This window comes from Rhinolophus hipposideros, assembly GCF_964194185.1.
Source record: "Rhinolophus hipposideros genome assembly, chromosome: 4".
Taxonomy (NCBI): Eukaryota; Metazoa; Chordata; class Mammalia; order Chiroptera; family Rhinolophidae; genus Rhinolophus; species Rhinolophus hipposideros.
In genome coordinates this window covers 98,843,698-98,864,893 of record NC_138050.1, presented here as the reverse complement: position 1 = coordinate 98,864,893, position 21,196 = coordinate 98,843,698, and the positions used below count along the sequence as shown (strand labels likewise).

General features: G+C 36.6%; 1 protein-coding gene across 6 annotated transcripts in view; it reads left to right on the top strand.

The window, feature by feature from the left end:
* The window catches only part of ELF1 (E74 like ETS transcription factor 1), a 98,391-nt gene that overhangs the window by 17,044 nt on the left and 60,151 nt on the right, over nt 1-21,196 (top strand). Inside the window, exons 1-2 of one of the 6 annotated variants that reach the window (XM_081046825.1) lie at nt 5,977-6,119; nt 8,742-8,815. The exons of 2 other annotated variants lie outside the window; for them this stretch is intronic. The gene's annotated coding sequence lies outside the window, so the exon portion shown is untranslated. Of the gene's footprint in view, nt 1-5,976; nt 6,120-6,922; nt 8,041-8,741; nt 8,816-21,196 lie in introns of those variants that run through there. 3 more of the 6 variants (XM_081046827.1, XM_081046828.1, XM_081046829.1) reach the window with 3 other exon arrangements.

Here is a 21,196-nt window from a genome sequence, read left to right as displayed (position 1 = left end):
GCACTGGCTTTATTCTGTCTAGAACATTCTTCCTTAGATCCGTCTACATGGCTAGAGGTCTTCATTCAAAAGTGGCGGGGCAAAAGTAAGTCCTCTACAGCTAGTTTATATAAAATGTCATATTCTTCTCTTTGCTATTGTAATTTTTCTTTGTCCTTATCACTAACACACTATGTTTTATTCATGTCTTTTATTTATAATTAACATATATTTTGTTCATCATGTCTGTCTCTCTCCCTTGCTACGATGTAAATACCGTTGGGGGTATGGATCATTTTATCAACAGTGTGTTTCTTTTGTTTGCTGCTGGATAGCAAGGGCCTTGAATAGTGCCTGGCACATAGTAGGTGCTCAGTAAATACTGAAATTGAGTGAGTACCTGAGAATACCTGTGATTGGTCATTAACTTGACATAGTCAAGTCACTTCTGTCTATGGACCTTCTTTCCCTATTTTTAAAATGAGGTTTGATGGGTCCGTGTTTTAGACCTTTTTAAAACTGCAAAGACTTAAATGTATGTAGTATCGAGGTTTCCTAAAGAATTTTTAAAGAATTTAGATGCTTAATGAAAAATTTATAAACTACTGGACTGGATAGAAACTCTCTAAGTTCCCTCTCAGCCTTGTGATGAGTTCTTGTAATAGTAATTGTAAGTAAGACTATGGAGGGAAGCCTTCATGCCGAGCACACATTTGACTTGAGACTGAGGGATGGGTCAGTAGGCGGAGGTGAGGGACAGGGTGGGAAACAAGTTAGGTGCTTTCCAAACCCAGGCAACGCAGACAAATAGGAACGCAGCAATCCAGAAGGTTCAGTTGGCTGGAGTGTGTGGTGTGTCTGTGTGTGTGTGTGCGTGTGTGTGAGAGAGAGAGAGAAAAGCAGCAGTGGGGAGAGGTGAAGAGTGGGGGAGATAGGGCTGGAAAATGGGTAGATTGAGGTCAGATTGTGAAAGCCTTGTTCCCCATGATAAATAGTCCAGCTTTTTGTTTTGCTTCAAGGGAGTCAGTTTGTTTTTCTGCCATGAGACATAATCACATCACCCACAGCGTTCTGTAGGAGGACTTCTCTGATAGCAGAGTGAAAGGTGAATTGAAAGTGGGCAGTTTGTGGTAGGGAAAGGGGCAGGACGTTGTGACATTGTGTTTCTGTGATGCAATGCTTTTGCCTGGAGAGTAGCAAAGGAGGAGTTTCGGATTGCCCCTCCACAATATTTAGAGATTATTGAATGGTAAGGTGGTGAGTATCTTTCTGAGTGGCTGCTGTGTGAGGAGCACAAACTACATTAGGTGCTAGGGCTACTCAGAAGCCTGGCCTCTGCCCACACTGCTGAATCTGTTTCTGGGAGTAGACAGGTGGCTTCCAAAGAGCTTCTCTAGGTAACTCAGAGGTGGTACTTGGTTACAATCCACTGAAGTACAAGATAGTAGATTGTTTTTAATATTGAATTTTAAATGTAACTGTAAGGTCCAATGTCATGTCTGTATGAAACAGTTTGAGATGGCAGTCAGCATATTACCTGGAGCCCCACAAAGAAGATAATTGTACAATCAAGTCTCGGTTATTTTTCACAGGAGAGGAAAGAATAACACCCAAAGTAACACCTACAATAGAATCTTCTAACAGTTGATTATGTGAATTTGGCTATATCAAATCATGTTTTTAAAAAATATTTCAATGTGTAATAAAATTTTGACATGCAACAATTTGGCCGCAACAAACCGTTTCAGAAAAATTATTCATCCATGTCTCTGAGTTCCTGCTGTGTGCTGGGCCCTGTCTTAGTGATGGGATCCAGTAGTGAGCAAACCCAGCCACGGCTGGGTCCTCCCAGGAGGACGCTCCTCATGGACGGGTCCTGATATTCTGTCTCTGCAGAAGCAGGAGGAGGCCTCATTTTAACACAGCTAACACTAGTGACAGATGATAGAGAAGTAACTGTTTTACATTAAGTCACGTTCGGAAATGCTGCACGTGGCTCAGAAACTGGGATTACACGCTGAGAGGTATTCACATTAGAATTAGTTCTTCCCCACTGAAAGATTTGTAACGCTAAATTTCAGTCTGTTAAATGTTATTTTTAATTTTAATTTTAAGTAGTGGAGAATTATCAATTTGAGTCATTTACCAATTTGATGGTTTGATCTTCCATCCCTGGTGGTGATGGCATGTTAGCTTCTGACGTAAGGGACAGATTCAAACCAAGCCTTTTTTTTAGCCCAGGTTTCCTAAATATGAAAATCAGACTATTCTATATTTTCACATACTAAAAGATTTCAAATTTGAATTCAAGGAGCAGTAATGATAAAAGGGAACAAGTGAGTCGTCTCTTACCCAGTGCCTTCTTTTCATAAGTTCTATTTTAAAGAAAGAAACAATGTCCGAACTTTAGTTGGCATTTAAATTCATTCAGTCGACCTAATCTTTCTCAGTTAATTCAAACATCAATGTTGAAAATTCCCCAGGCAGTTGTGACAACTCTATATTAAGGTACATACTGACTTGATATTAGGTTGATGCAAAAGTAATTGTGGTCTAAAAAGTTAAAAATAATTGCAAAAACCGCAAGTACTTTTCACCAACCTAATACGTGTCTAATTTTAGAAATAAACATACACACAAGTATGTTACATTTCCATCACAAGTCTAATATGCCACTTTGTATTTACACAAAAGTTTGGAGATTTAGTTCAAGTTTGTCACCCTGCAGTATTTGATCCTGATCGCATCTACTGTGAAGCACGACAACAATAACAATGTTTATGAAGTGCTTACTAAGTTCTCAGTACTATGTTAAGCACTTTATGCATATGAACTGGATTTCTTTTTAAAGTCAAGTTTGTTGAGACACAGTTTATACATAGTAGGATTTGCCATAAATCAAAGTTATGTGATTTTTGAGAACAGAAATAGGTCATATAACTGATAGCATAATCACCACACAGAATATTTCTAGCACGCCGTCACCTTTCTAGTTCCCTGCTCTCTGTTGTCAATCCCCGGCCTCATTCCCAACTCCTGGCAACCACTGATAGGATTTCTATCCTTTTTGTGTAGCCTTTTCCAGAATGTTACATAAATGGAATCATATGAAATATATTTTGAGTTTGGCTTATTTCACTCACGCTGCTTTTATTTCACGCAGGTCGTAGCATTGATCAGCAGTCAGAAGTTCATGCCTTTCCCCCTGCGGGTACCGTTCCAGCGTGTGGCTAGACGGCAATGTGCTCTGCCGTCAGTTGTGCTCAGTTGATGGGTGTTGCCTTTCCAGTGTTTTGAATAAAACTGCTGTAAATATTTGCATAGCAGTTGTTTCTATAGACCTGAATCTTCTTTTCTCTGGAGTAAATATCTAGGAGTGGGACTGCTGGATTGTATGATAAGTACATGTTTAACTTTATAAGAAACTGCTAAACGGTTTTTCAAACAGGCCGTACTGTTTTGCGTTCCCACAAACAGCCCCGCATCCTCACCAGCACTTGTTATTGTCACTAGCTGCTTTTTTTAAAGTTACTCTAATAGCATCTAGAGGTATTGTGACTTTAATTTTCATTTCCCTCCTGAGTAATGATGTTGAGATCTTTTCTGTGCTTGTTTGCCATCTGTATCTCTTCTTTGGTGAAGTTCTCTGTTCAGATTGTTGGACCATTTTAAAAACTGGTTTTTTATCTTTGAGTTGTGAAAATTCTGTACATCAAATAGTAGTACTTGGATTGATTTTAATTTAATTCTCACAAGAATCCTTTGAGGGGTACTATTAGCCTAAATCGCAAGTGAAGAGGTTAAGGCACAGAATTGTTAACGTTATCGCCCAAGATTACACAGCTAACAGGTGACAGAGCTGGGATTTGAACCCAAGGAGACTGACTCTAGAACCTGTGCTGAACTGTTTGCCATTTGTTTCCCTGTGGAGACTGCTTTCTTGGGGCTGTGAACAGAACCAGACCCCAGTTCCTGTGGGTAGTAAAATAATGCTAACAGGGACGGGCAAGGGGGCCAGTATATTTTTATAACAACTCTGAATGATCTTCTTAGAGAAGATACTTGTTTCTGCTGAAGAGGGATAGTTATTTTCATATTTATGTGTGGCCAAAAGTACTTTTAAAATACAGTCCAAATATCTGCCATTATCAAGTAATGGGTTTATGTAAATGGATTTTTCTCAGTAGCAGAAGCTTGGCCTTTTATGTATCCATGTTTCATAAAAAATTTCGCACACTTGATGTTACTTTGTCTTTTAACAGCCTTTATCATAATAATGCTGTCTTCGAGACAATTACTGTGTGGTGATAATACTTAGCGGAATGTAGAATTATTGACCTTACAGGCTGGCTTCAGAGCCCAGTACTTTTTACGTATGTTTATTTGTAGTTTCATAGGTTTTGTATGTTTTTTATCTTATTATCAACTCTGTCCTTGTTTGTTCTGACATCATCCATTTCTTCTTTTACTCAGTATAATTTCTAATATTTCTTGTTAGCTATAGGATAATCAAATTACTGGGCTTACATGGGTATCCCCTAAAATAAGTTTCAGCTCTGGGAGACGACTTGGATTTTCCATGAACATTTCCTGCGACTGCTCAGAGGACCTTTTTCTTGGTATTTGGGTTCTGAATAGTCACTCTTGCTAAATGAGCTAAAGGAAACTAAATACGACATTTGACAATAGAAAAAGTGATGTATTTTTCTTTTTAGCATAATTTTTGATTAATAGTTTGTTGAACCATGGAGATTATTTTAATAAAAAAACAAATCAAGTGGTGTTCAATGGAATGAAATAGGTGCTTGAAGGGCAGCGAGTCGGTTCACTGTCATTAAGTTTTGGAGCAGTTTGTCAAGTTCCGTCTAAGTCAGTGATAGCTGTGTCTCTCGAAAGGCAGAAGAATTCCTTCCAAGTAATTAACTAAAGGGAGAATACCTTGCTAAATCCCATTTACTTTTTGTAAAATACGAGGATGAAGGCTAGCTGGTTACTTGCACTTCATCATTTAAAGCGCCTCTGAAAGTGCTTAATGCTTTCAAGCCACTTTGATCAATTTAAGCTCTTAGAATAAATGAATAAATATTCACCCAGGCAACAGGGTATGTAGTCAGAGTACTGTTTCCGCTGCCTGGGCACCTTGTGAGATGCTTGGAGAGCAGCACTTCCCCGGCCGGCCGTGTCTTTGCTTGGCACCCTCAGGCTCACGGTGGGATGGTCCAGCAGAGCCGCAGCAGCATGCCTGGCACACAGTAGGCTGTTATTTGTGGAAAATTCTGTTCGAAATGTAAAGAAAACTGTGGTTGTCACTAGGAAGTAGTAGAGTTATGAACCATGATTGCATTGATAATTTGTTTAAAATAGGGTTTTATTACCTTTGCAGTTCTATTTAAAATCATTTTGATATATTGGATTTTAGTTCCTTTGTGATCCTGAGGGGTGTGTGTGTGTGTGTGTATCTATAAACCAGATTAATTCACACTTATTTTTCCACTGAACTTTGAATTTTCTAGTGGGTATTATCTGTTTAGTAAACATACACATCTGCATCTGGGATGGCAGTTTGCTGGCTTTTCCAGATTGCATATAATATACCCTTTCATATAAGAGTTAATGAGTAGCCAGGTTAGACTCACCAGTTCGTTGCTACATTGAAAGCCAGAAAGTTGGCTGTCTCCCTTCTATTCCCTCCCATGCCTTTTCTCTTTCATACTTTTATTTACTCGATATATTAAAATAACTTCTAAAATCTGAGATTTTATTTTTTAAAATGCTTTTTAATTTTGCTTCCTGTAGATTCTCATTGTATTTCATTGTTACTTTTAAATGATGGTAATTAACATGCCCGGAGTAATGGTGTAATCAAGGTGGATCTTGCCCTGTGGCTCCCCCACTCCCTTCTCCGTGCTCTCCCCGCTTTACCTGTGATTTGCATGTTTGACCTAGCAGAATAATTGGGTCCACAGCAACATGGGCGTGCCTCCTTAGAAACACTTAGTTTCATGTATGACTCATAAGCTGAAGCACAGACACCACTTCCCTAATCTACAGGAGCCATTTTAACAGCATAAAACTTGCCGGATTGCTTTTTATTTTCAAGCCCAAAGGACAGTATCTGAAGAGAATGAGAATATTTGAAGGTAACTTGTTATGATTTGGGGTGTTTGCTTCTGGCTGTTTCCTGAGCTGGTAAATGGAAGGTGGTTCTTACCTGTCGAAGAACATGGCTGAATGTGTTCTTTAAGTCTCTGAAAAAAATGTGTATAGTCAGTCACATGCCTTATTGCACTTAACTACTACGGGGAAACAAAGCATTCAGATTCTGGAAAGTTTTAGATCTTCTTGGTAAAGCATTTTTTATGTTTTGTGTGATTTTGTTTTCCTGTATGACTTGAGAATAAAGGAGATTTTTCTTTCTTTTTTTACATCACAAAACAAACTAAGCCAAATTTTAATTTAAAAAATCGAATTATATTTGGGGGGTAGCCAGAAGTTACACTTAAGTAAACTATGCTATTCTTGTGTGTTATGAGTGTTAAGAAAAATATTCAGGAGCAATTGTTTTGTTTTGGCATTTTAGTTAAGGGGAAGTTTGGGGACATTTAGTCATAGGTGTTGCCCTTTGACTGTTCTAGCTTTTTGTTTTTTCTTTTTTAAAAGTTAATTAAATGATACTAAACACTAATTTTAAAAACTAAATAGAAGTTTTAAGTAGAATGAGCAGTCATTTAGATAACAAGTAAAAGTGACTATTAAATAACGAGGAAGAAAGACCAGAATGATTGATTTATTATTAGAAAAAAAAATAAAGTTTTATAATTCACCCTGGAACTTGTTCTGAGTAACAATCTTAGAGGCATAACCAGCCTCTACGGAAACACACAGTATTTCAATTTGTGTAAAAAGAAAAAGTAAAGAGGATTGGCCTTCCTTTTTTACTATTGTTCTTAAATTAGCTTGTTTTGAATTTTAAAAAGTAATACCTTTTGTGAAAGACAGATTGTTCAGTCTTTTCCTGAAATATTTGTCATTATTGAAATTGTGCGAGTTTGGCAAGTCTGTGTGCTGGTGTGTCTTCCAGTTCTGGGTGCGCCGAGAAGCTGAATGCAACAGTATTTTACTTACGAAAGTTATTTATGAAACTAAAATTTGAATGAAAGTAAAATTAGAATGTGCAATGGTTATGAATAATTTGCCAAGTCATTTATTATTGACTGTGATGATATTTAGCTAATTTTTTGGGAATTCGCTGTTACTAATTTTCTAAGTGCTTCAAGGCCCGTCAAATGAAAGGGAAGATACAAAGGCCGTCAGTTATTATTTCTTACTCTTTTGACGAGATTGTTGATATTAACAGGTCAATTTTGTGGTCTTACAAGAAAGGCAGAGCAGACATTTATACTCTGAGCCATTTGCTATGATCTTTGTGTGCAGATTGCAGGTTTAGTCAGCCTTTGGAGTAAGCAGAGGCAGTGTTCTAGTCTGGTCTGTGAAAAATCTAATGAAGCTTTTCCGTCTTAAAATGAAATTTTTTCTTTTTTAATTTTTAAAAGCCAGTGACCCATCAGAGAAAACTCGGGGGGTGGGGCACACAAATAAGTAGGTAATTAAGATTTTATTTATTAAAGAGAAATAGAAGAATTTAGTTTCCTTAAATTAAGATGCTGGTGCAATTTCAATAAGAGATGCTTGGTCATATATTTCAGTTTCTTACTCCCGGTCTGTAAAGAAGACTGAGGTGGGGCTTCCAGGAGAAGGGAGGAAGAAGAAAGCATGGAAGCCAGGGAAAGCCATTAAGACTTACTAGTTAGTAGTCCCCTTCCTTCTGTTCATTGCAGAAGGTTGAATATAAGTGTAAACTGAGTCCTCAGAATTGAACTTAGAATCACCATTTTACACAGCTTTAGCGCTGAAGAAGGCTGAAGACGTCCCACTGCCTCACCTGATAGATGAAGACGGGGCGCAAAGCGGCCCTGGGACTTGCCCAGGGGTGTGCCGTGTTTAGTGGCAGCTGCCCACTCCCGTCCATCCACCCCAACAAGCGATGCTTTGTGTGACACGGTCTGTATTTCCTTCAGAGTAAATAAAACCTCAATTAAGTTCCTTGGTGATCATTTTGGTGATAAGGTGCAACCAAACAAATGAACCAATGATTTTGAAAATGTGTTCAAGCTAGTTTCCTTTTACATCAGAGAGAAGATGATACATTTAATTTCTACAACAGCTTTTTTTGCTATTAGAATTTTTTTCATAGTTGAAGCATAGTTTTTGGCATTGCTTCTTTAAGATGGGCCTGGGGGAGATGGAAATACAAGAAGTTGGAAATTTGCTTTGAACTTCTAGGTACAAAGATAGGTTGATTTCTACTTTAGTTTTACCTCATATATTCTTTTCGGAGGGCAATTACTGTTTTATATGATGCCTTGTTCTATTCGAGTAAAGTGTACGTACCGGGTATGTGTGATAAAACTTTGCATATGAGTTTACAAAATCTGGACGTTTTTATCTTGAATTTAACCTTCCCATAATTAGTAATCTCATTCCATTTGTCATACCTACTCTCCTCCTTTGAGAATTTACTGTACATACCAGGCACTTTTAGAATCTTCTGGGGAATACACAATCCTTGTCTATTAACTTTTTGATGTGTTTTGTTGGGTTGGTTGAAATTTACTTTAGATCTGCCTTTCTTTAAATCTGAAATTTGGATTTTTTTATTATTATTACTTTGCATATAACTGTCGAATCTCCTACATTTCCAGGTCTCCTGACCCAGTTCAATACCAGGTTTTCCACAGTGTGGTCTCATTGTCCTAAGCCACAAACGGCACAGAAGGTGAGAAAACATGGGCTCCATCCTCACAAACTTAGGTTCTTACTGGGAAACCAGGCCTTAGTAACACAGGGGAAGTAAGTAGAGAAGCAAACCCCTGGGAAGTTAAATTTGGGTACATACAGCCTAGCGATGAAAGATGACTGAGACTTAAAGCAGTCAGGAACGTTTATGGATCTTTAGGAATCATGGGTATTGAAGGAGTCGCATTTGCCCAGGTTAAGAAGAGTGTCTTCAGTAAGAATCAGAAGATGAGCTCTTTGAGGTCAGAGGGGTTTTCTTCTATTTCTCTGTCTTTTTCAACCTTTGACAAAGTACTAAACTCATATAAATAGGCAATTATTATTTGCTGCATTAAAACCCTTGGCTCCTGTACTGAGTTGGGCAGGTCCTGCTAAAGTTAGAGGTGACAAATCCTTAAAAAGCACGTGGCCCTCAACTTAATCTCCATCTGGTGCCTGCACATTGTAACCATTCAAAAGAAAAACACCTACCTGTTGGTATATATTTTAAAGCAGTAATTTTCAGCCTTTAGTGTAATGGACAGTGAGCTGGCTTCAAGGGATTCTGATTCATTAGACCTAGAGTTTGGCTTATCCACCTGCATTTTTAATAAGTACCCTAGATGATTGTGAGATCGGTGCTTATAGGACACACGTTAAGAAAAAGCGTTTCTGGGTTTAGGAAGGGCGATTAATCAGTTTTGTAGCATTTTAATATTTGAATTTTTAAACAGTATTTTGAAGCCCACAGTCTCTAGTAACTAAGGAAAGTGACTATAGTAGTTTATTATCAACATTAGAACTTACTTAGCCTCCCCTCCTTATCCCGGTTATTCCTTTATCTATTCCATTTTTCACTGTGCTATGCACCTGTGTGGCTTTCCCTCTTTCCTCTTTAATTCTGCTTTGCTCCCTCCTGTTTCCCAACCCACTGCCATATTGACCACAACATATAATTAAACTAATTATTTTTGTTTTCCTAATATAATTAGCCTATTCTGTATCTCTTAGTGAGCCATCACTCTTCCAATGTTAGTTCTTTTTAGTTCCATTTGCTGTTTTATGATGTTTCTCTCTGTTCTCTTATCTTGGGGTTCTAGGAAAAATGATTCACTTCCTGATTTAGGGTAGCATTTGCAGTTTTTGAAAACCTTCTTTCCTGGGAAATACACTATTATTATTTCTAATTGTTTGAGTGTGGGAGGGAGTATTTATTTTTTTTCCATGTGATGCTTGGATATGATTTTTGACGTTTCTTTGGGCATTTACATTATTAACTGCATACGTGTATGTGTACGAGGTTTGACAGCTAAGTTCGCGAACTTCTTACAACAATGTTGCTAACCTTTTTTGATATCAGAGGGATTGATTATTCATTATGAATTTGTACCAACTGGACAAACAGTTAACCAAGTTTACTATTTGGAAGTGCTGAAAAGGCTGCGTGAAAAAGTTAGATGAAAATGACCTGAACTTCTCACCAACAATTCACGGCTCCTGCGTCACGACAATGTACCAGTTCACACGGCACTGTCTGTAAGGGAGTTTTTAGCCAGTAAACAAATCACTGTATTGGAACACCCTCCCTACTCACCTGATCTGGCCCCCAGTGACTTCTTTCTTTACCCGAAGATAAAGGAAATATTGAAAGGAAGACGTTTTAATGACATTCAGGACATCCAGGGTAATACGACGACCACTCTGATGGCCATTCCAGAAAAAGAGTTCCAAAATTGCTTTGAAGGGTGGACTAGGCGCTGGCATCAGTGCACAGCTTCCCAAGGGGAGGACTTTGAAAGTGACCATAGTGATACTCAGCAATGAGGTGTGTAGCACTTTTTCTAGGATGAGTTCGCGAACTTAACTGTCAGACCTCGTAGACTTTGCCTTACATTACATCCCATCTATTGGGACAAAAGTGTTCACAGACTGTTGTAGGGATGGGAAGAAGAGTCCTACCTGGTGAGTGGTCTGAAAGTAATTATTCTATGAGTTGTATTTCCACCAGAGTATTTTGCTCCATTGCTTGAGCTGCTTCATATCGATGGCGGAAATTAAATTAGTAATGTTACTGAGTCAACTCAAATGATTAAAGCAGTTCTCAGTTATTGGAACAATCTTTTTCTCCCATTAGTGTGGAGAACCTACTAAAGAGAAAGTTTTGTGTCACCTTTACCTTTGTGTCGTGTCCGGTGATCTGTGTACTGTCGTAAAGGTGACTGTTGTTCTATACTACAAACGTCTAGGCATCCCACCGGTCATGGAAAAACACCTCGTATGGCTGTTTGCTTTGTTGGCAGAGTGGGAAAAATTATAAGCTGAGCTTTGTACAAATTCCTGTGTAGAAATGTTTTGATTCCTTCTCTTCCAGTTATTAATATAAATGTCTGAATCAACACTATCCTCATCATCAGAAAACTCTTCCTAAACTTTTCCTTTCACTTTCTCTTCACTTCATTCTCTTCCCCCTGTAGGAATTCAGAACTCTTCTTTCATTTGCCTTTAATTGCTGAGCAGTACGTTATCAGGTCTTTCTTATCTCCATAACTTGTAGCCTGAGATTGATTGCCAGCATGAAAAAAAGCAACTATAAACAACATGAATGCCTTCTGGAGTTTGTATGAAGATTACAATTTTTTTTTATTAAAAAGTTGCTGAAGTGATATGTGTACATTGTTTAGAATCTAATAGAAGAGTTTGTGCAGAAAAGCAGCCCCCTCTACCCTTTCCCATTCTCAGTCCTACTGTCCAGAAGTAACCGCTTCTTATAAGGTTTTGTGTTTTTTAAAATTTGTGTTTTCTTGGATCTTGTCGTGTCTTCTACCCTGTACGAGTATATTAGAAGTTCTTTCTTCAGGGTAGCAGGTGTGACTTTATATGATGTAAATTAAAGTTCGTTATCTGCTCGATGGACACTCAGTCACATAGTGACCGTCGTGTTTGTGCAGAGTTGTGTGGTACAGCTTACAAAGCCTAATGAAATTTGGTTATATTGGCAATAGCTACATATCTATCAGTAATTATTTTCAATGTAAATGGATTAAATGCTCCAATCAGAAGACATAGGAGGACTGAATGGGTAAGGAAACAAAACCCTTACATATGCTGCCTACAGGAGACTCACTTCAGATGAAAAGACACACACAGATAGAAAGTGAAGAGGTGGAAAAATATTTCATGAAAATAGGAACGAAAGAAAAAAACTGGGATAGCAATACTTAAACCCGACAAAATAGACTTTATAACAAAGGCTGTAACGAGAGGCAAAGAATTACCCAATAATCCCACATGTGTGTATTTATCCGAAGAAACCCAAAATGCTACTTCAAGGGGACCAGTGCACCCATATATTCATTGCAGCATTGTCTACAATGGCCAAGATGTGGAGGCAGCCTGGGTGTCTATTGATGGAAAAATGGATAAAGATGTGGTACATATATACAATGGAATAGTGCTCGGCCATGGCAGGGAATGGCTTCTCACCATCGGCGGTGGCAAGGATGGACCTGGAGGGTACTGTGCTGAGTGGAGTGTCCGTCAGAGAAAGACAGATGCAGTGTGATTTCGCTTATATATGGAATCTAAAGAACAAAATTAACAAACAAAACAGAAACAGACTCATAGATACAGAGAACATTTTGATGGTTGTTGCCACGTGGGAGGGATGTTGGGGCTGTGGGTGCAAAAAGGGTAAGGGATTAAGAAGTACAACTTGGTTGTACTGTAGTTACGGGGCTGTAGGGTACAGCATAAGGAATATAGTCAATAATACTGTAACTATGTATGGTGTCACAGGGGTACTAGATTTGTTGGGGTGATAGATGGGAGAGGCTTGGGGAGTATGGTGTAAAAGGTGAAGGGATTAAGAAGTACAAATTGATAGTTACAAAATAGTCACAGGGATGTAAAGGAAAGCGTAGGGAATATAGTCAATAATATGGTAATAACAGCGTACAGTGCCAGGTGGGTTCTAGACTAGTCAGGGGGATCACTTCTTATATAAATGTCTAACCATATGCTGTACATCTTAAATTTATATAAAATAATATCGAATGTCAACTAATTGGAAATTTTTAAAAGGAGGAAAGATGTGTAGGGGAGTAAGAGGTCCAAATTTCCAGGTACAAAACAAATAAGTCATGGGGATGTAATGTACAGCATGGGGAATACAGTCAATAATATTGTGATAGCAGGGTACGGTGTCAGATGGTTGCTGGACTTATGGTGATCTTCCTTAGGCATATAAATGTTGAATAACTATGGTGTACCCCGAAACTTATATAACGTATGTTAGCTACATTTATAATAAAAATCTTAAAAAAAGAAAAAAAAGAAATTTGGTTATTTTCTGTTTTCAAACAGTCCTATAAACAGTGAAACTAGACTTTTTTTCATAGTAAAACTATGTGGTATAGATTTAATAACTGCTAGTTTATGTGCTTCTATTTTTTATTTCAAAATACTAAATGGAAGCGTGGTATTGTAATGGAACAATTCATTCTGTTTTATTTAAAACTGAAATGAACATCTAGGGAGTGTATAAAACACATATATTTTAAATATAAAGTGCTTACCCTTGACATGACAACTTAGGTTAAGAACTAGAGCATGGCTATTACATTAGAAGTCCCCCACTCTGCCTATGTTTGTTTCTCTTTCAAAATAACTACTGTCCTGGCTTTTGAACTTTTGTGTAAGTGGAATCACACCATACAGATTCTGTGGTCACTTCTTTCATTCAACTCTGAAATTGATTTTAATTTTAATCGCAGTATTGTGTTCCATCATTTGTCTATACAGAATGTATATATATTGTCTCTTGTTGATGGTATTAGATTATTTCCAGTTTGGGAATATTCCTGCACGTGGTTCCTGGAACATACGTTCAGGAGTTCTGTAGGGTAGTGTCATTGCATTGAGGTATGTGAAGAGTTTACAAAGAATAGGGAGAGATTTGGTAGTTTGAGATAATTTGAATTCTTCATTACTTTTCTTGGGAACAGATGCCTGCCATTGAGGCCTTTTTACACACATTCAGCATCTTATGGTGCATTGGCCTGGGGGGTAAAAATCCTCCAGAACCCTCAGCAGATGGGCACTTGATGCATTTCAGGGTAAGTTGCAGACGTCAGTATGTGACTAAACAGTTTAGAGTGTCATTTATTAACTGGTATTCAGTTATTTCAAATATTTTGAATAAAATTTAAAGAACAGAATAGATACTATGCAGTTCTGATTATGTATTAATACATAAAACAATACTGTTGTTGATATATACATAGTAAAGGTATGAAAATATGCACAGACGGGCAGCATCAATTTTAGGATAGAGGAGGGATAAAATGAGATTGGAGAGGGATATATAGGAGGCTTGATCTATATATGACTTTTTTCCCATTCAGAATCTGAAACAAAATATGGTAAAATGTTAATGTAAAGCTGGGTGATGGGTATGAGAATATATTCTCTTTTCTCTTTGGTCGAACTAGTTCATAATAAATTTTGCTGTATACAGAGTAGTTTATTTTTGCCCTACATTTATAAATAATAGAAATAATGTTTGATGAGAGGTAGAAATTGATTTTTAAAATGGTGAATAAACTCTATCAGTATAAAAAAGTTAACTGCCTATGTCAGTGAAAGGGATTACCTTGATTCACAAGTTATATAAGTCTGTGTGTCGTAACTAACAAGATGGCTCTAGGCATGCTTCTGATGGGTAACTTCCAGTTGGGACAATTAACAAGTTGGAGTTATGGTTTGCCAGAAATAATTTAGTTTAGTCTTTAGAATCATCCCACATTCAAATATTCAAAAACATTTTAGATCAGAGATTTATAAAACACAATTGATACAGTAATATTTGACATTGATAAACTTTTAAGTAGCTAATACCCCAAGTTAGACTTTTGTATCTAACCAGATTTATTGACACAATCAGTGTTTCAAACTGCTTCTTTAAAATTCTTATTATAGCAGTAGCATAGCAATTCCTGTACCTTTAGTGATTTTTTTTTTTTGGTTGTACTCTTCATGTGGAATTTGTGTAAGGCTTCCAAAATTTAATAATGTAAATGTGAAAATTGCTGTAAAAAGTGAAAACGTAGATCTTAATCCAGGTTTTTGCTTTCATAATCACTCTTGGCTCTCTTTTCTGAGATGTTTCTCACCATGTATGTACACGTAGTGCCAGGGACAGAGAAGGACAAGTGGAAGTAGAAGTCATAGGATTTTATGGGTGGAAGGGTTCTTATAAGGCGTGTAGTTCAGGGGTCTCCTGAAGTTTTTATTATATTCCTTTCATTCTGTATAATTTATTGATATATGCATATTCAACAATTATTTATTTGCTAGGCATTCTGGATGCTGGAGGATATAGCAATGAACAAAAGATAGAACTTGACTCATAAATTATATACATATACTGTAGTAATTCATTTTTATTTTAAAGTTATACTCTACACACAGATTAGAGGAAATTACAGATAAATCAGTGGTCTTCCAAGGCTCTATGTGATCTACTAAGGTGAAGAATGCATACTAGAACTTACACTTTTAACAGCTTTATTTTAACCAAGGCAATAAATGTATCCCAGAGAGTTTTCTATTTCATATACTGTTCTGAGAAAGCAAGACCTTTTAAGGTCATTTAATAATAATAGCCTATACTTGCAAAGAACTTATATATTGATAAATATAATACATGGAAACAAAAGCTCTTTGTGGTCCTCAATAATGTTTAAGGGTATAAAGGGATCCTGACAGCAAAAGAATGCTGAGCTGTTGCAACTAGTGGTTTAAAATAAATATTATTCTTGCCGATAAGTCTTTTTCCCCATCCTTAAATTTTATTTAGAAAACTATGGTTAAGTAACTTGCCCAAGATTGTCATATTGATAATAAAGCAGAGTTTTACATTAATTAAATGTTTTAAAAATGCATGTGTTCTACGCCAAAACATTTAGAATAAAAACATTAGTTTGAAGGGTTTTTCCCAATGAGGAAAATCACAGATGATCACCTTTGCCATTTATTTATTTGTGCCTCCTGTTCCTTCCACAAAGAACAGCAAAATTCTCTATGATTGGGGAGGATGTTACTAGTTATGTTTAATTATTATAAAGTAGTATTACATTGTAGAATATATTTGATGTAATTATAGTTATACTTGTGTTTAACTTATATTTAATATTAAAATATTAAACTTGCTAATAAAGGACTACAAATTAAATGAATACAAATTAAATTCTTTTGCCCATCGTATTGACAAAAGTTAAATGAAGTACTGTGGGTTGGGTGAGAATGCCATTAAATAAATGTGCTTGCATACATTCTATTTGAGAGCAGTGTAAACTGAAAAAATCTTCTGGAGGGCAGTTGGCCTGTATCATGTTTTGAAAATGTACCTACCCTTTGATATGATAACCCCGGCTTTAGGGCTGTACCCTAAGAAAAATTTAAGGATGGGAACAAAAATTAAACTGTCAGGATATTTTAGCCACTGGTTATAATAGTGTAGCAGTTCTCAAACTTGATACTCTTAAATATTCTCAAATTTTATATCTTCCTTACATTCTTAAAAATTATTGAGGTCCCAAAGAGCTTTTGTTCATGTGGGTTAACATTTATCAATATTTACCAACGTTAGAAATTAAAACAAAATTTAAAAATATTAATACATGAATTTATTAAAAAATAAACTTGTTGCACATTAACAATCACTTTTATAAAACAAAACTATGTTTACCAAAACAAAAACTGTATTGAGAGGAGTCAAATCCTTTTAATCTTTGGGTTAACCAAAGATAACTAGATTCTTATACCGTTTTTGCATGAAATCTGTTGTAATCCCTGCTTTGGCTGGAAAATGTGACTAAAATTTGGCTTCACACAGATGTCTGGTTGGAAAGGGAGATGTATTTTAATAACCACTTCACATAATTGTGGATTTCTTCTTTGATTTTACACCAAAACTCATGAAATGCTAGTTCCTTAAAGGTTAGTAAAGGGACTCTGAAACCTTATCAGTGAACTCTGTCTTCTGTTAACATCTTCAAGTCCATTAGTCTCTCTTGTACTTTGAATGAATTACTCTTTTACCTAAGAAGATTTTGTAGCATCATTCATTCATAGGTCATTTGAGTATTCCAAATGTTGACGTATTTTTAAAAATCACATTTTCAAGTATCACACCAATGATATCAGAAAAGTCTTTTAAGTATTAGAAAGCTAACAAGCTCAAAGTAGTGGACACAAGTTTTTCAAAATTCTGATTTTTTAGTTGAAAAGTTACATATCATTGGCGACAGATGCTGTTGTTTCCCTTGAAGTGACAGGCTCACTTTATTTATTTTTGAGAAAATGTTGGCTAAATATCCAATTCTGAATAAGTAGTCCTTTCAAGTAAAAATGGTACTCCATGAAAAAAACAGCCAGTTTAGCTCACAACTCAAACAAGAGCAGTTGTGCTTTTCCTCAAGATAGCCATTCTATTTTAGTATTTAACAGAAGTAGTTCATTCATACTTCCCACTTTGTCACTTAGAATATTAAAAATATGTATTTTGGGCTGGCCCTATGGCTCAGGTGGTTGGAGCGCCATGTTCCTAATGCCAGAGTCGCTGGTTCGATTCCCACATGGGCCAGTGAGCTGCGCCCTCCACAGTAAGATTGTGAACAACAGCTCTCCCTGGAGCTGGGCTGCTGTCAGTGGGGGTGGAGGGGGCAAGGCTCATAATACCAGTGTGGGCCAGGGGGCTGTATCCTACACAACTAAACTGAGAAACAATGGCTTGAACCCGAATGGGACAGGGAGGCGGAAGGGGGGGGGAATGTATTTAATGGTTGAGATTTAAGAAAAGTGAAACTGCCTTCCTACAAATGTGAGTGCCTAGTGGTAAAGACGACAATGACTAGTAGGTTTTGGTGACACAGATGCAAAGGCACTAACCTTTGCTTTTGCACCCTGAGTAGAAATGTCAACATGGTGAAAAAGGCAAATACTGTCATAGTGTTACTATGAAAATAGTTTTGACCTCATGAGTTCCCTGAAAAGTTTTCTGGATCCTCTGTGGGCCTGAGAATTACATTTTGAGAATCACTGTAATAGTGAAACATTGGAAATAATCCAAATGTCCAAAAATAGGGATTGGTTAAATAAATGATGGTGCCTCCACTCGATTATGTGAAATATAATTTTATTAAAGTTTATGTTAGATACGTATAAGCTATTATACAGTACTTTTCTATTTTTGGTGCCTGTCTGATAGGGAAATCAGCATTTCTCAAAGAAAGTGAAAGTGTCATTCTGAGCCTTGATATTTCCATTTAGGTGGTGACTTTGTGATTAAGAAAAGGGAAATTACAAGGTGGAAGAAAACAGTTACTGGTTTCTATTCCATCCTAAGGGATTTCTGTGCAGTAAGTTTTGAGTTTAATTTTCACAGTAAAAGGAGTTGGGGTGGTTTCAGTCATTTTGATATGCTTCCAATTCTTTCCTTCTTCCCATAGATTCAATTCCTCATTAGGCATTTTCTGATTTGCATTTTCCTATTGTGTTTTGCTTAATTGTGAGAAGTTTGAATTGGTGTATATTATTTATTTTGTTTCAGAATGAATTAAAGAACTGAGTTTCTAAAACAACATAGAGATGTTCTTATGGCAATTTAGAACACATTCATGCTGATGGGACCATCACTGGGTCAGTGGTGGGGGTAGAGCCGGCTCCTTTTAGGCCAATTAGAGATTGTAGGCCCTTAGGCCTCTATAGCTAAGTAAGATCTTCACACGTGGCGTCCCTAAGGTGGACTTTCTGTGTTCTGCAGGAAGTCGGAACATTTTTTGTGAGAGGCATCGTTGAAATAGGCTGCATTGTGCATCTTAGCTATTTCTCTTCTTATAATGGAAGGCTAATCATTGTCTTTAGTACTGTTTTTCTAAGCACTAAGTCCTAAGGAATGTTTAATGTTTATTTCCTTTCCAAACAACTGTTGTGTTTATTCAAAATTTTGTCTTAAAGAAACTTGTTAAAGTATGCTGGAAGATACCACACAAAACACACATACTTATATGTTAAAGCATAAGGAAAAATATTGGGAAGATTTTCGATTTAAATTAGAATAATTATTGGAAGTAATGATATGTGTGTTTTAGTTTGAGAGACAGTGTGAAACAGTTTGTATTTAGAAACAAGATTTGTTGTGTAAATCATTTTATTCAAAATGTTCTTTGATTGGACTTTGTAAACTGAACGTTGTATTTGATCCTTTGATCTGTGGATCAGAGACAAATTTGTGTATTGTTAGAGGATAATTTACAACCTGTTGTCTTAGGAATAAACTGAAAGGAAGGTGTCATACCCATCGCCTGGAAGAATAAAACAGTTGCACAACACTGTTAGCACGTTTGATTGTTGAGAAGGTGCTGGTTCTCTAACTGTGCTGAGACAATGGAAGTAACATATCGATGTAAGAGCAGAAGTGTACGAAAGATACGCTAGGACAGCAATAGTAATAACTGCCACTCTTGAAAAGAATGAATGAACTGGATGCTTCCATTGAAAAATACTGGGTAAAAATAAAATTGTTTTCCTGGCTACTTATTTAAGAAATGTTACTTCCTTTAGTTGCATGCTGCCATGCTTGAAGCTGATTATTAAGTGTATATTAAGTTCTGTATGAAAAAGAGAGGTTGCAGGAAGCTCAAGATGGGCTCATGTGCCTTAAAATACTGAGTCATTTTGGACATTGGCTTAGATGGGAATAATAAATCGTAGCACTGAAGCCTGGTGAAATTGTAGTTGTGATAGTGTGTGTATAGCTTTAAGTAAGAATTGACTAGGATGAATGGAGACTGGCTGCTTTGTTCCCAAGCTTTTATAAAACCTGAGGCATATAAGTGATGAAGTGATTTTTAAGAATTATTAGTTTGGGAGGCAGCTAGGCATGATGAAAAGCAAGCACCTCTGTTTTAATTGTAATTAATTTGGAAGATTGCTTAAAATGACTTCAAGTATGTACACCTGAAACTAATAAAAATACATTTAAAAAATGACTTAAAGTAGTAAGAATTCATCTTGAAAGTTTTTTTAATTAAAAAATTTTAAATTTACTTTTATTTTTTATTGACGTATAATTGACATGTAACATACTAGTTTTAAATGTATAACCTAATGATTCAATATTTGTATACACTGGGAAATGAGCCCAATAAGTCTACCTTTACCTTCTGTCACCATACAAAGCTACAAAAATTGTTTTCTTGTGATGATGAGACCTTTTAAGATTTACTCTTCAGTAACTTTTCAATATTTATTACAATATTATTGACTATAGTCACCATACCGTACATTACATCCCATGACTTATTCATCTTTTGAGAATGGAGTTTGATTTGGTTTGTGTATGGTTGATAGTTGAACATAAGTGAGTAAATAAAGTGAGCCAAGTTTTGGGAAGTGGGCAACGGCAGGGATCGTTTGGTTGTGGGGGAGGGCACACATAATCCGAAGAGGTGCTTACAAGAAGCCCTGGTAAAAAATGACCAAAGATCGAAGAGGCAAGCTATTGTGTTTCCCCGAAAATAAGACCGAGCTGGATCATCAGCTCTAACGTGTCTTTTGGAGCAAAAATTAATGTAAGACCTGGTATTATATTATATATTATATTATATAAGACCGGGTCTCATATTAAAATAAGACCCAAGTCTTATATTAATTTTTGCTCCAAAAGACGCGTTAGAGCTGATGGTCTGGCTCGGTCTTATTTCCCGGGAAACACGGTATCTGTACTGCTTTGTTTTGAGTCAGTTGTTTGAAGGCTTTTTCTTCTCTTTTTTTAATGGTACTTATCTTTTTTAAGAGGGGAGGGGCGGGGTTTGAGGGTGTCATATATCTAGGTGGTCAAGTGTTATTTCTCTAACCAGCTGGATAAAAAATAGTTTCAGGGTTAATTCTATTGTTCAGGCATTTGATTTTTTTCTTTTTCTTTTTTTTTTAAATTCAGCCATTGTGGTTTTCAGGTCTTAATTTGGAAGGTATGGACTAAGAACAATTCTTCATTAAACTATAATAATGAGTGTGTGTACATAATGAACTCAGATCCCAACCTCAAAATACCTTATTTGCTCTGTTTTCATAAACACTTTTCACCATTCGTGTTATGTTACTGCTACCATATTTTGATACATTTTCACAAACTATTGGACTATTTATAAAACAAGACATAAAGATGTAGCAGAGAAGGCAGGAACTACTTGGCATTTGTGTGCCGTATCTGTTCTCTGCTTCCTGTCAGTTAAACCACGATGAGAGGAACAGAGACACAGATGTACAGTTGCTGCTTTACTTTCCCATTAGGGAGACAGTTAAGTATAAAGCTGTTTTC